General features: G+C 38.7%; 1 protein-coding gene and 1 pseudogene across 23 annotated transcripts in view; both read right to left on the bottom strand.

The window, feature by feature from the left end:
• PHF21A (PHD finger protein 21A) overlaps positions 1–13,522 on the bottom strand; it is a 199,898-nt gene that overhangs the window by 122,388 nt on the left and 63,988 nt on the right. The gene's annotated exons all lie outside the window — the stretch shown is intronic.
• Positions 1,416–1,903, bottom strand: LOC128565235 (60S ribosomal protein L22-like; annotated as a pseudogene).

Raw genomic sequence — 13,522 nt, 5'->3', positions numbered from 1 at the left:
TTGCATTCCCTGGCCTATAAGAGTGTAGTGGGAGGCCTGCTTCCTTCTTTGGGCACCAGAAGCTTTGGGCTATAGCAGCTTGTCAAATGGTGACAGTCTCTAGAGAACTGTGGCCCTTTCCCTGAGGTCTATTGGCCCAGCTCTGTAAAGCTAGGACACAAGAAACCCTGCTACGCTGGCCTGGGGACCAGCCTATGCTTGGTCCTCCAAATGAGGGGAGGGGTCTTTGTTTCTGGGTCTTTTTCCTCCCCCTCTTCACCAGCCCTCATTCCCTCACACCCCCACTCCCCATACCTCTCTTTCCTCAAAGACTTTTTCCCTTGTGGATTTGTAAAGTACGAATTTAAGAATAAAGTGAACACTGTGGTTTTTCTTTTTTCTTTTTTTTGTAGAGACAGAGTCTCACTGTATCGCCCTCGGTAGAGTGTCGTGGCGTCACACGGCTCACAGCAACCTCTAACTCTTGGGCTTATGCGATTCTCTTGCCTCAGCCTTCCGAGCAGCTGGGACTACAGGCGCCCGCCACAACGCCCAGCTATTTTTTTGTTGCAGTTTGGCCGGGGCTGGGTTTGAACCCACCACCCTCGGCATATGGGGCCGGCGCTCTACTCACTGAGCCACAGGTGCCGCCCAACACTGTGGTTTTTCAAAAACAAAAATAACTTTCTGTAACATGTCTGATCTACAAAATATCCATATAAAAGGATCATCAGAGAAACAAATACTCCCCCCTCAAAAGGTAGTAACTTCTAGTCCTCTTTTGAGTGACAGAAGTATGTAAATATACCTCTAGTCCTAGCTACTCAGGAGCCTGAGGCAAGAGGATCAACTAAGCCCAAGAGCCCAAGAGTTGGAGGCTACAGTGACGTGTGACCGTGCCCCTGCACTCCAGACTGGGTGTTAGTGTGAGATCCTGTCTCTAAAAAAATAAAATAAAAAGTAAAAAGGAACTATATAAACGAATTAGCAAGAAAGCAAAACTATATTTTATAAGAAATATGAAGAAAAATAATGAATGTGCTACATTTTTAACCTTCAAAGTTTCAAGGCCTAAAGATTAAGTATAAATGAAATCATCCTTAAGAGATTTTAATGGAGGGAGGGTAATTGGTGGGACCACACCTACCGTGCACCTTATAAGGGTACATGTGAAACTTACAAAATGTAGAATATAAATGTCTTAACACCGTAACTAAGAAAATGCCAGGAAGGCTATGTTATCCAGTGTGATGAAAATCTGTCAAATGGTATATAAAACCAGTGTATGGTGGGGGGGGAATTTTTTTTTAATTAAAAAATTTAAAAAAAAAGAGAGATTTTAAGATGTTGTTAATACCTCTGACATCAATTACTCTTTGTTCATTATATGTAATATTACATATATGCTATGACTGGCAAAAAAAAAACTCCACAGCTCAGTATTTTCTAAGCTTAACTAGTGTTTCATATAATCTGAACATTACTTTTTTTGTTCCCAAGTTCTTATTCAATAACTCATCCAAAATATTCCAGATAAATGAGTTTTGATCCTTGTCTTTCTCTTTTTCATTCTGGTTAATTTGGACATAATGGAATTCGTAACTCTCCACACTGTTAGCAGCTACATGCAACCAATCACATTGGTTATTCTTCTTCAAAAAATTTTTAGTGACGTATTTCAAATACCTTTTGGAAAAAAGCCAACTCAGAAGTTACAGTGAACTTGTTCCTTTTGATGGTTACAACTCCTCCATTGAGATTCCCAGGTTTTCCATTCATTTTGACTCCCTCTTGGGGAAACTGCTCAAAATTGGCAGCATCCACGATTCCATCTTTTAGAGGGTAGGTGCAGTCAAGGATGAACTTCAAAACCTCTGCTTCTTTTTTTGCCTCCCTTTGCCACAGGCTTTTTCATGGGTGCCATGGTTGCAGTGGAGACAGAAAACCTGAATGTTAATATTTTAGAACAAATAAAACATGTGCTTTTTTTTTAGGTTTCTGACCATGGAAATGTTTCTGAAAACGGAAATACACGGGTAAAAGATGCATATGTCTACAGAGTCCACAAAGAATTTCAATCAACCTCTCTCTTTCTTGAAAAAAAAATTTTTAGGCTGGGCGTGGTGGCTCATGCCTATAATCCTAGTACTCTGGGAGGCCAAGGTAGGTTGATTGCTTGGAGCGCAGGAGTTCAAGACCAGCCAGAGCAAGAGACCCTCATCTCTGCTAAAAGTAGGAAAAACTAACCAGGCATAGTGGCGGGTGCTGTGGTCTCAGCTACTCAGGAGGCTGAAGCAAGAGGATTGCTTGAGTCCAAGAGTTTAAGGTTGCTATGAGCTATGACGCTGCCATGGCATTCCACCCAGAGTGACAGAGTGAGACACTGTCTTACAAAAAAAAAAGAAGAAAGAAAGACAAGAAAAGAAAAGTATCTTTCTAAAAGGAAAAGCTAAAAAAGTCACAGTATTAGTTAAGAGTAATCCTTGAAAATTATATTACATAAAGTTTGTTCTCTACTAACATTCAAACACATTGTTAACTCTGACAAACACACACCATACAAATACTTGTCCCCAAATAATTCAGGAATAAAAATGTTATATCAAATTGGCTTGAGGGTATCAGATTTAGTTTGGGAACTATCAGACAACTTTAATCAAAATCAACTTGTCTGTTCCTACACATCTTTTGTATACATGGGCCCCATTTCCAGAGATGATGATTCAATTGGTATGAGACACAGCCATGGATGCAGCATTTTTCTAAGCTTTTTAGTTTAGTCCAGGTCTAGTTTAGTCCATAGCTAAGACTGAGAATCAGTAGTCTACCAGTAGATGTGGCCTTGACCTTCAATACAAAAACTGTATTTTATTTTGATAACTATTCTCCAACTGTTGAGAAAGTAATTACTATTCAAGTCACTAGACTTTACTAATATGTCATTAGAAGGTAAGCTCCTTAAAAAGAGAAGCCCTATAAGCCTTGTTCATCACTGAGGCTGAGTGGCAATATTACAGGTATATAATAGGCATTCCTAAATGTTTGTAAATCAATTAATTAAATGCTGAAAGAATATGCCTTAGTTTTAGTTTCTTGAACCAATGCAGCAGAAGCTCCCTTAACCAATAATGATCAGGACTAGTAGTTGACCAGTTAAGAAAATAAAGTAATATAAATCAGGAAGTCATAAAAATTTGATACATGTACCGAAGCATCTATTTTAATTTAAATGAACCTTTATTTGTTAATCTTTTATTGTATTATTATTTTTTTTTTTTGTAGAGACACAGTCTGATTTTGTCGCCCTCGGTAGAGTGCCGTGGCATCTCAGCTCACAGCAACCTCCAACTCCAGGGCTTAGGCAATTCTCTTGCCTCAGCCTCCCGAGTAGCTGGGACTACAGGTACCTGCCACAATGCCCGGCTGTTTTTTTTGGTGCGGTTTGGTCAGGGCCAGGTTTGAACCCGCTACCCTTGGTATATGGGGCCAGCGCCCTACCCACTGAGATGTAGGGCCAGTCCTTCTGTTTATACAAATCTATAGCTTAGAGTGCCAAAATGTCTGTCTTTCTAGAGCTATAATGCATCCTCTATCATTTCCATTTCTGGCTTTTAAATTAGGGTGAGAATCTGAGGCACTCTGAAGAAATCGGAATGTAGAAACTTCTGGACATTAATAATTTATCCCATTCTGTTTCAACTGCCTTACCTAAGTGTAACTAAGTGGCAATTTTTTAGTAATATTTTAGCAACTCGTCCTAAAGCATTAAACTTGGTTTTCATGGGAACAACTTGGTTTTTTATAAGTCACTGGTTTAGTAACGATTAAATTACATGATTACAATACCAAGAACAAACAAACAGCATAAGCACGTTTGGAAAGAAACACAACTCAAAAAAAAAAAAAGAAACACAACTCACTTGTTTTTAAGAGGACTAACTCCATTTTTATTTATTTATTAATGTCTCCTTCCTTTTTACTTGTATTTGTATATACTCATGGGGTACAAGTGCAATTTTGCTACAATGATGTATTATACTATATTGTGTCAGCGCCTACAGTGCATCCATAATCACACCAGCACACCTTGTATGCACCAAGCAACCTCCCATCATTCCCTCCCAACCCCCGAGGCCCCTCTGAGACTGAGTCTTCACTGACTATCATTCTACCCTGTTTCCACTTGGCACACATTATTTAGCTCCCCCTTGTAAGTGAGAACATGTGCTGTATGTCTTTCTGTGTCTGAGCTGTTTCACTTAAGATAATGGTCTCTAGTTCCATTCATGCTGCTACAAAACATATGATTTCATTCTTTTTTTAATAGCTGACTAGTATTCCATACAACGCACTCATGGTAACCATTCTACAACTGATGGAAGAACTGTATGAGTACTTAGACAGCAACTTACTGGCAAAGGCATTCAAACTGAGGAGTGACAGGTAAGTCACTTCAGTCAATTGAGACTTTGCTCTCTACAGAGCTTTTACTGTTATACAAATACCAGTCACAAGTTTTTATCCACTGACCTTTCCAATTCCCCGTATCAGTCAACCCACCCCTTCATTGGTAAGTCATCTGAATTGAGATCCAATAAAATTACCACAAGATCTATATACTACATCATCTGTCAGGCATAGGAGGCAGGAGGAGTCATGAAAACTCTTAGAACAAATACCCCAACAATTTACATCTGGATTCCCTAATTCACCTATAAGGCATTCATAAGCTAAATACTAGGGTATCCATTGAAAATATAATAGAATGTGAACCTAAAATCAGAATTATTAAATGTTCTACATGTTATTTTTATATTTGTAGTACAAAGTTTTTTTGTATAATTTTTGCAGTTGACAGCCTTAAAAGGATATGGAACAAATAGAATAGCTTTGTTTTGCTAATTCAGAATCAGCTCCCATTTGGCAGGTGTCTCAAATAAGGACACTAGTGAAAAAGAACTGCTGCCACCAGGAGGCTCTGCGATATACCTTTTATTTAAAGTCTTGAAATTTAAAATATTCTTCCTTCTTTATAGCTCATGCAATATCTTCTCAATGACACAAGTTTTCCATGTGAACTATTTTTTAAAAATATGCTGAGTACAGAAATTTACTCCTATAATCCTAGCACTTTGGTAAGCCAAGGTGGGAGGACTGCTTAATGCCAGGAGTTCAAGGACTCCTCTGCCCACCCCATCTATAACATTTTTTAAAAAAATTAGTCGGGCATGGTAGTGCACATCTGTAGTCCTACTCAGGAGACTGAGCTGGGAGGAATGCTTGAACACAGGAGTTCAAGGCTGCAGTGAGCTATAATAATACCACTACTCTCCAGTCTGATCATCAGAGCAAGACCCTGCCTTTAAAAAAAAAAAAAAAGCCAATTCCTTGTAAACATCTTTTTTAAGAAACAGAGTGGAGAAATTTAGCAGCTTCTGTTAATTCTAGGAATATGAATTTGTTCAAGATGGACATGTCATCTCTATTGCCTAGGAAACATTTTCACCTATACATTTACTTAACCAATAATGGCTCTCCCAATCAATGAATCAGTTATTTAGTTGCAGAAATATAATGCAAATTTATTTCACAGATGATCCTGTTTAAAAGACATTTATAGAGGGAAATTTTAACATTAACTATAGAACCTCTGTACTTCGTGAGAATCCTGACACTTTCAGTCAACAATCCAAGTGCTGTTCACCTTCCCAGGGCTCAGTTCCATAGAACAGTTACATTATTTACAAGCACAAGTAATAGGCTGACATGCTTTTTTACTTACCTGTTTTAAAAACTAATCAAGTAGACAGGCGTTGTGGCGGGCGCCTGTAGTCCCAGCTACTGCGGAGGCTGAGGTGAGAGGATGATGGCCTGAGCCCTAGAGACTGAGGTTGCTGTGAGCTATGATGACGCCACAGCACTCTACCCAGGGGGACAGAGTGAGACTGTCTCAAAAAATAAATAAATAAATAAAAATAAAAACACTAATTAAGTGCCACAGCTTATGAAGATAACTGAATTTATTTGCTTTAATATAGTAAAAAATAATCAAAATAGTTATAGTAAGTGATGAAACATCAAAATGTTAGCACAAAAAAATAAATAATATTACTGGCATGGTTTTGGTTTATATAAAAATAACTGAGGACTTCTTTCCAAGTTATTTTTGTGCTTTAGCAAAGGAAACAAACAGAGTAACTCTTTTTACCAAATCATGTCCAGTGGACTTTTACTGATTAAGACCTTTTCATCTGGTTCGGCGCCTATAGCTTGACCGCTAGAGTGCCAGCCACATACACTGGAGCTGGTGGGTTCAAACCCAGCCAGGGCCTACCAAACAACAATGACAACTCCAACAATAAAATAGCTAGGCATTGCGGTGAGGGCCTGTAGTACTAGCTACTTAGGAGGCTGAGGCAAGAGAATCGCTAAAGCCCAAAAGTTGGAGGTTGCTGTAAGCTATGACACCACGGCACTCTACCAAGGGCAACATAGAGAGACTCTGTCTCAAAGAAAAAAACCATAAAAAAAAAAAAAGACCTTTTTATCTTCCATCTTAGACTACATAAGCATTACTATATCAATGCACACCCATTCAGGTATGATCTTTGGTTGTGAGTTTTATAGGAGAGGGTTTCCTATCAGCCTTTCTCAACCAGGATTCCTCATTTAAACCACAGAACACAAAAACTTATTTCAGTTTTTGGCTGGGGCTGGATTTGAACCCACAACCCCTGGTATATGGGGCCAGCGCCCTACTCCTCGAGCCACAGGTGCCACCCACAAAAACTTATTTCAGTGACTATTTTCTCAGCTATCATTTTAAATACGTAGGAATGTTAATTCAATACATACATATAGTGGATGCTGAGAGCTTTACAGCTTAATGTCCTCAACAAACTCAGGCTTATTTAGAAATTGCAGAAAAGAATGAAATTTCTTGAATTGTATAGGAAAATATGTACTCTTTATTCTCCATGTTTTGTTTTCTGAACAGAGAAACAAAGAGAAAACTGGAATCTCTTTGTTATCTCTTTTAAAAATGTCATCTGTAATACAAGGTCAGACACTAAGTTTGTGACCGCATCCTAGAAAAAGTGCTACATACCTCACTGTTGAATATCACCACGGTCACCTTCAAGTATTCCCCTTGGGAAGCTATGCACCAACACCAGTTCCCAGTCCACCCTTCAAAGCAATTTTGGAACTCCTTTTCTGAATGGCCATCAAAACTATCATTATACATGGTCTGACAATTGAGTTCACAAACCAGACCTAGAAAAAGTGCTACATACTTCATTGATGAATATCATTAGGTTACCAGATGGCCCAGGGGAGTATTCTAAAGGTGACCATAGTGATACTTCAGCAATGAGGTATGTAACACTTTTTCTAGATTGACTTTGCAAACTTAACTATCAGACCTCATATGACTCACACTAAAATAAATAAAACCAACTAAAACCCTAACTCCAATAGCAGTAGGGGGTTTCACAAGTGCAAATAGGAAGTAGGCTCTCTAGACACTGTCCTAGCTCACTTGAAGGAAGACCTACCAAACTGAGATGGGGTCTTCTGAGAAGATAGTATCCACTAACCTGGCTTAAATGCATCATAAATTTCTACAGGAAAGCAGACTCAGAAGAGGAAAGTGTAAAAATATGATGCTTAAGAGAATTTCCCTTTAAAACTTGAGTCTTGCACAGCAGATTTTCAGGTTTGTCAGTGGGTAACTTAACTGCTAACCTGACTGACAGGTACAAAGCACTATCAGGAAAAAAGTCTAATCTATTTTTGATGGAAACTCAAAACGTACCTGTTTTCCTACTTTGCAAAGGTTTTTCTGACAGTTAATTTTCCAACTTGGAAAAGAACTCTAGTCCCCTAACATCTCACCACTAAGAAAGTCCTGTTAAATGTGAAGGATTTCACTTAAACCTGCAGAAAACACAAACTAGAGAGCCATAGCCTTAACACTTTACACTCTACAGCTGCCTGACCATGGGGTGAAAGGAGGAAGGCTAAACTGTTAATATATTCTTAGATGTCAAGTATATAACCTCACAACTTCTAATCATTTACTTAGAAAACAAAATGGAAATATCCAACAATGGAAACAGTATGGGTGTTTTTTGTTTTATACTACTTAACTGTATTTCTTTCTTGTGTGTGTGTGTGTGTGTGTGTGTGTGTGTATGTGAGATACAGTCTCATTTTGTTGCCTTCGGTAGAGTGCATGGCATCATAGCTCACAGCAACCTCAAACTCTTGGGCTTAAGTGATTCTCTTGCCTCAGCCTGCCAAGTAGCTGAGACTACAGGCACCTGCCACAACACTGAGCTATTTTTAGAGATGGGAGGTGGGGGGAGGGGTGTCTCGCTCTTGCTTAAGCTGGTCTCGAACCTGTGAGCTCAGGAAATCTACCCGCCTCAGCCTCCCAGAGTGCTAGGATTACAAGCGTGAGCCACAACACCTAGCCTTATTTAACTGTATTATACTACTGATAAAGTGAAATCTGATTAAGACTTAGGCCAGAAGCAGTATGCCTATAATCTCAGCACTTTGGGAGGATGAGGTGAGAAGACTGCCTGAAGCCAGGAATTCAAGACTGCAGTGAACTATGACTGGGCCAAAGCACTCCAACCCAGATGACAAAGGGTCAGATCTTGCTTTAAAAAAAAAAAAAAAAAAGCAAGAGAGAGACTTAGAAAGGGTATTTTGAAGCTCAGTTCGCAGGATACCCAACTTTAAACAGATGACTACAAAAAGAGCAGGGACTCAGTCTTGTGGTACTGATACACTCTCAGCACCTAGAAAGGTACCCGGTACATTGGAGGTGCCCAATACATATTTGCCAAATGAATGCCCATTACAGCTTTTTTCATGAAATTCAAGGTAAAAGGGAATTCCACCCAGCATATTAAATAACTTCTCATTTAATAAAACGATGGAACCTAAAAATTGATACAATCTTTTTAGAGAGCAATTTGGTAATTTTTATGTTGGGATATCTGCCTAACTCACAACTCCCTTTCTCTGAGAGATGATCCCGGATCTAGCCATGTCTGTGCTAGTGATACCACTGGTCTCCTGGGAAAAGTTGATTGGATAAGTGCTGGACATCCAGCTCAAACCAGGCTCATTATATTCTTCTTCCAAAAATCCGGGAGTCTCAGATGATCTCTAGAATGGACAAAACATAACCTTAGGAACTTTGCAGTGGGCCAGAGCCTTCTGCATGCTCTGTGTACACAGAACTTGAGGAAGTCCATCTCTAGAGAGGAGAAATGGAACAGATAAAGAGAAAAACAAAGAGACACAAGAGATAGAGACTCTGATTCCAACTCACAAAACTGCCCACGGGTTCCTTGAAATGTCCTAATATGGTTCCAATAATTCCCCTTTATGCTAAAGCTACTTTGAGTTACACTCAGCTAGATATACCAAATAGGTCTTCACAAAGACATGTAAAAAGCATTTATTTACTCCTTATCTGGTAATTTTTTTCCTTCTGGGAAATAAAATTATGTACAATTAGTTATGTCTAAGGGTGTATACTGCAGGGCTAGACATACAACAGTAAAAAAAAAACCTGGAAATAATCCAGATGTTTAAAAGTAGTGAATTGATTAAATAAACCCTGTATAATATGATAATATTATAGGATACCATCAAGCCACTAAAATCCATTATTTCTGAAGAATATTTAAGAATGTGGAGAAATATTCAAGATATATAAAATGTAAGTATTTCTAAAATGATAAATACCAATCTCAATTTTGCTTTATAATACAAATGAATGGCATAGAAAAAAGAATAAAAGGATCTAAAATAGGGAAGCAGGATCACAATAAAATTCGATATTTTTCCTTGCTGAATTTGCCAAATGAACATAAATGACTTCTATAATCAGGAAAAAAATGTCTGAAGAAATGATGGACTACAACCCCTACTGCCAATATTCTAGTCTCCTTTACAACACTAGGACTCTCACCAAAAAACAGAAAATAAACAAACCCTCCCGATTTTAGCACACACTAATATAAAAATTCTATTGTACGAAATAAATTTTAATTTAGGAATTAACATATGGATATTAAGCACAAGAGACTATTTTAGAGTAGATGATTTTAGGAGGAAGGTTCTCATTCTACTGAGGTGACAAGGGAGACCTTCTAGCCATTATTAATAATTGAGTAGTGATTCAAAAGACAGAACTTTAGAAATCAAGTTGCCCTGAAATAAAAGTATGAAGACCAAACAGTAGGCAAGGAAATGGGTTAGCCTTCTCGCGATCTAGCACTGTCTTACTCACAGGATACTTTCCACCTTACCTTCTACTGCTCTCCAATTCTCACTTAATGATCTAACGAAGCGTTTCTCAACCAGCTAAAATCCACCCACCACTGTGAATAAATGCAAATCTCATACTCTTCTTTGATGTTATTTGAAATCCAAAATAATGTGGAGCCACACGACCTGAATGTGTATCTGGCTTTACCACTTGTACCAGCTCTGTGACCTCAAGGAAACTGATTTGTCATCCACAAAATGGGAATAATTAGGACTTATCTAGGATTAAATGAATTCATACATTTAAAGCACACAGAGTAGTGTCTGACAAATAGTAAGTGCTACACAATTGTGGCTATCACTGATACTATAGCATTTAGAATTGAAAAGTAATCAAAGCAACGTTTCAAAGTGTTTGGTTTTCAAACTATTATACATAAGCTGCCTCTCTAATCCTCACCTGACAGAAATCTCCATTCTAGAAATGCTAACTCTTCTATTTTTCTGAATATGCCTTGCTTTTTCCAATTCCTATGCTTTTACACATGCTGTTCTTTCTGCCTGGTAGGCCTTCGTTCACTTAGCTGATCTCCACTCATCCTTCAACACTCAGTTCAGACAGACATCAGCTCATTTATGAAGGCATCCATGGTAACTCCCTACCAAGAGAATCTCCCATTTCTGGGTACCAAGACATATTCTGACTTTAAATTTATCCTAATTGTTTACAGATCCATAACCCCTACTTAAGTATGAGCCAAGTGAGAGTAGGCACTAAATATACACTTATTGAAATTTAAATAATTCATGAAGTAGTCATTTATTTGACAAATGTTTATTGGATATCAGCAAACAAAACAGCCAAAATCCCTGCTCTCATGCAGTTTACACTTTGTGGGCTTTGAATATGGTACCAGAAACTTTCAGTTTAAGGGTAGAAGGGTCATAATATCCTAAGAAGCTAACTTCATAAGTAGTAATATGTTTATTATTATTATCTGAATCTAGTTTTTAAACAGAAAAGAATAGCAACTAATTAAACTGGACATGTCCTCCTCACTCATAAACTCCTAAGGAATGTCCTAACCTAAATGGAGAGCCTAACACAACCTGAAGATAGGTGGCAGGCCACAGACTTAATCAACAGGTAAGCTGCCCCAGAAGCCCAGGAAATCCCACAAAGACTAAGCCCCTAATCTAATGATAATTGAGACTTTTATTTTTCTATTTAGTTTTTTTTTAATTGAAGTAATATATAAACACAGCTTTTAAAAATAGTACAAGGCTGGGCGGCGCCTGTGGCTCAAGGAATAGGGCGCCGGTCCCATATGCCAGAAGTGGCGGGTTCAAACCCAGCCCTGGCCAAAAACCAAAAAAAAAAAAAAAAAAAAAATAGTACAAGGCTTATAATAAAAACAGCAGTCCCTTGCATCAACCCTCTCCAACTTTCTAATCCTATTTCCTTTTAGGAAACTGCTTTTGACTTTTCAACTCTTTCAGGGATTTCTTCAGGTGCTTACTTCTCTCTCTCTCTCTTTTTTTTTTTTGAAAAAAGGTCTCACTCTGTCACCTACACTAGAGTAGTGGGCTCAGAAATCCTCCTGCCTCAGCCTCCTAAGTAGCTGGGACTATGGACACGTGCTGACACCGTGGCCAGAGAATTTTCTATTTTTTTTTATAGAAACGGGGTCTTGCTATGTTGTTCAGGCTGGTCTCAAACTCCTGCCCTCAAGTGATCCTCCCACCTCAGCCTCCCAAAGTACTGGGATTACAGGCATGAACTACAATGTCTGGCTATTTTTCAGAATTTTTAAAAGATCATTCCAATGACTTCTAGCTTCCTGTGTTGCTGCTGAGAAGTCTGATTCTCAATCCCTGTTTATAACTGTTTTCTTCTTTGAGGAAGCTTTTAGTATCTTTCATTCCTATTTATTTTAAGTTGCACAATGATGTGCCTCAGTCTGGGGGTGTGAGGCTTTTCTCATTCATAGCTTTTAGGTACTAAGTATATTCTATTAATCTGGGACTATATGCCCTTCAGTTGTGGGACACATCCTTCTATTAGTTATTGGATGATTTCCTCTTCTCTGTTCTCTTAGGCAGGCATGAGACCTTCTGGGTGATACTCTTTTTTTTTTTTTTTTTTTGTAGAGACAGAGTCTCACTTTATGGCCCTTGGTAGAGTGCCGTGGCCTCACACAGCTCACAGCAACCTCCAACTCCTGGGCTTAAGCGATTCTCTTGCCTCAGCCTCCCGAGCAGCTGGGACTACAGGCGCCCGCCACAATGCCCGGCTATTTTTTGGTTGCAGTTTGGCCGGGGCCGGGTTTGAACCCGCCACCCTCGGTATATGGGGCCGGCGCCTTACCGACTGAGCCATAGGCGCCGCCCCTGGGTGATACTCTTAAATTTTTTTTTCTCCTCCACAGTCTATCCCTTTGTTTCTTCCACCTACTACAGAAAAGATTGCTTTCTAATTGCTCCTTTATTCCTAGCATCCTGTCCTTGTTTCACAGATGCAATATTTTCTCTTTCTGCTCTGAGGACCTAAATTTATAGTTATTTTTAATTGTCCCTTCCAATTCTCTTGGTCTGTTGTGACTTTCACATTAGTGGCTTCCCTTAAGTATCTGGTGATTCTTGACTGTTATGCTCATATTTAAGAATGAAGTGCTAAGAAAATGGAGCAACTAGAACCCTCAAATGATAATAAAACATATCACTACTTATGAAGTTAGTTTCATAGGATATTATGACCCTTCTACCCTTAAACTGAAAGTTTCTGGTACCATGCACTGCTGACAGAAACATAAAATGGTACAACCACTGTGGAAAACATTTTGGCACTTTCTGAGGAAGTTTAACTACCACACAACTCAGACATACTAAGGCGTGTACCATACAGAAACAAAAGCTTATCTCCACACAAAGACTTGCACGTGAATGTTCATAGTTAACTTTATTTGTAATAGCTAAAATCTGCAAACAATCCAAACAGAACACACTATGTAAGTCCATTTGTTAAAATTCCAATCTAGAATATGTAAAATCTATAGTGACAAAAAGCAGATCAGTGTTTGCCTGGGGACAGGATTATGAATAGGAGAAGAGGAGGATTACCAAGAAACATAAGGAAATTTTCAGAAGTACTGCATATGATCATTATCTTAATTGTGAAGGTGGTTTCATAACATCAAAAATTAGATTCTTTTTTTGCAGTTTTGGCCACCCCCGGTATATGGGGCCGGCA

Source organism: Nycticebus coucang, chromosome 14, assembly GCF_027406575.1.
Source record: "Nycticebus coucang isolate mNycCou1 chromosome 14, mNycCou1.pri, whole genome shotgun sequence".
Lineage (NCBI taxonomy): Eukaryota > Metazoa > Chordata > Mammalia > Primates > Lorisidae > Nycticebus > Nycticebus coucang.
Note: the sequence above shows the minus strand (reverse complement) of the source record. Positions and strands in the feature narration are given on the sequence as shown.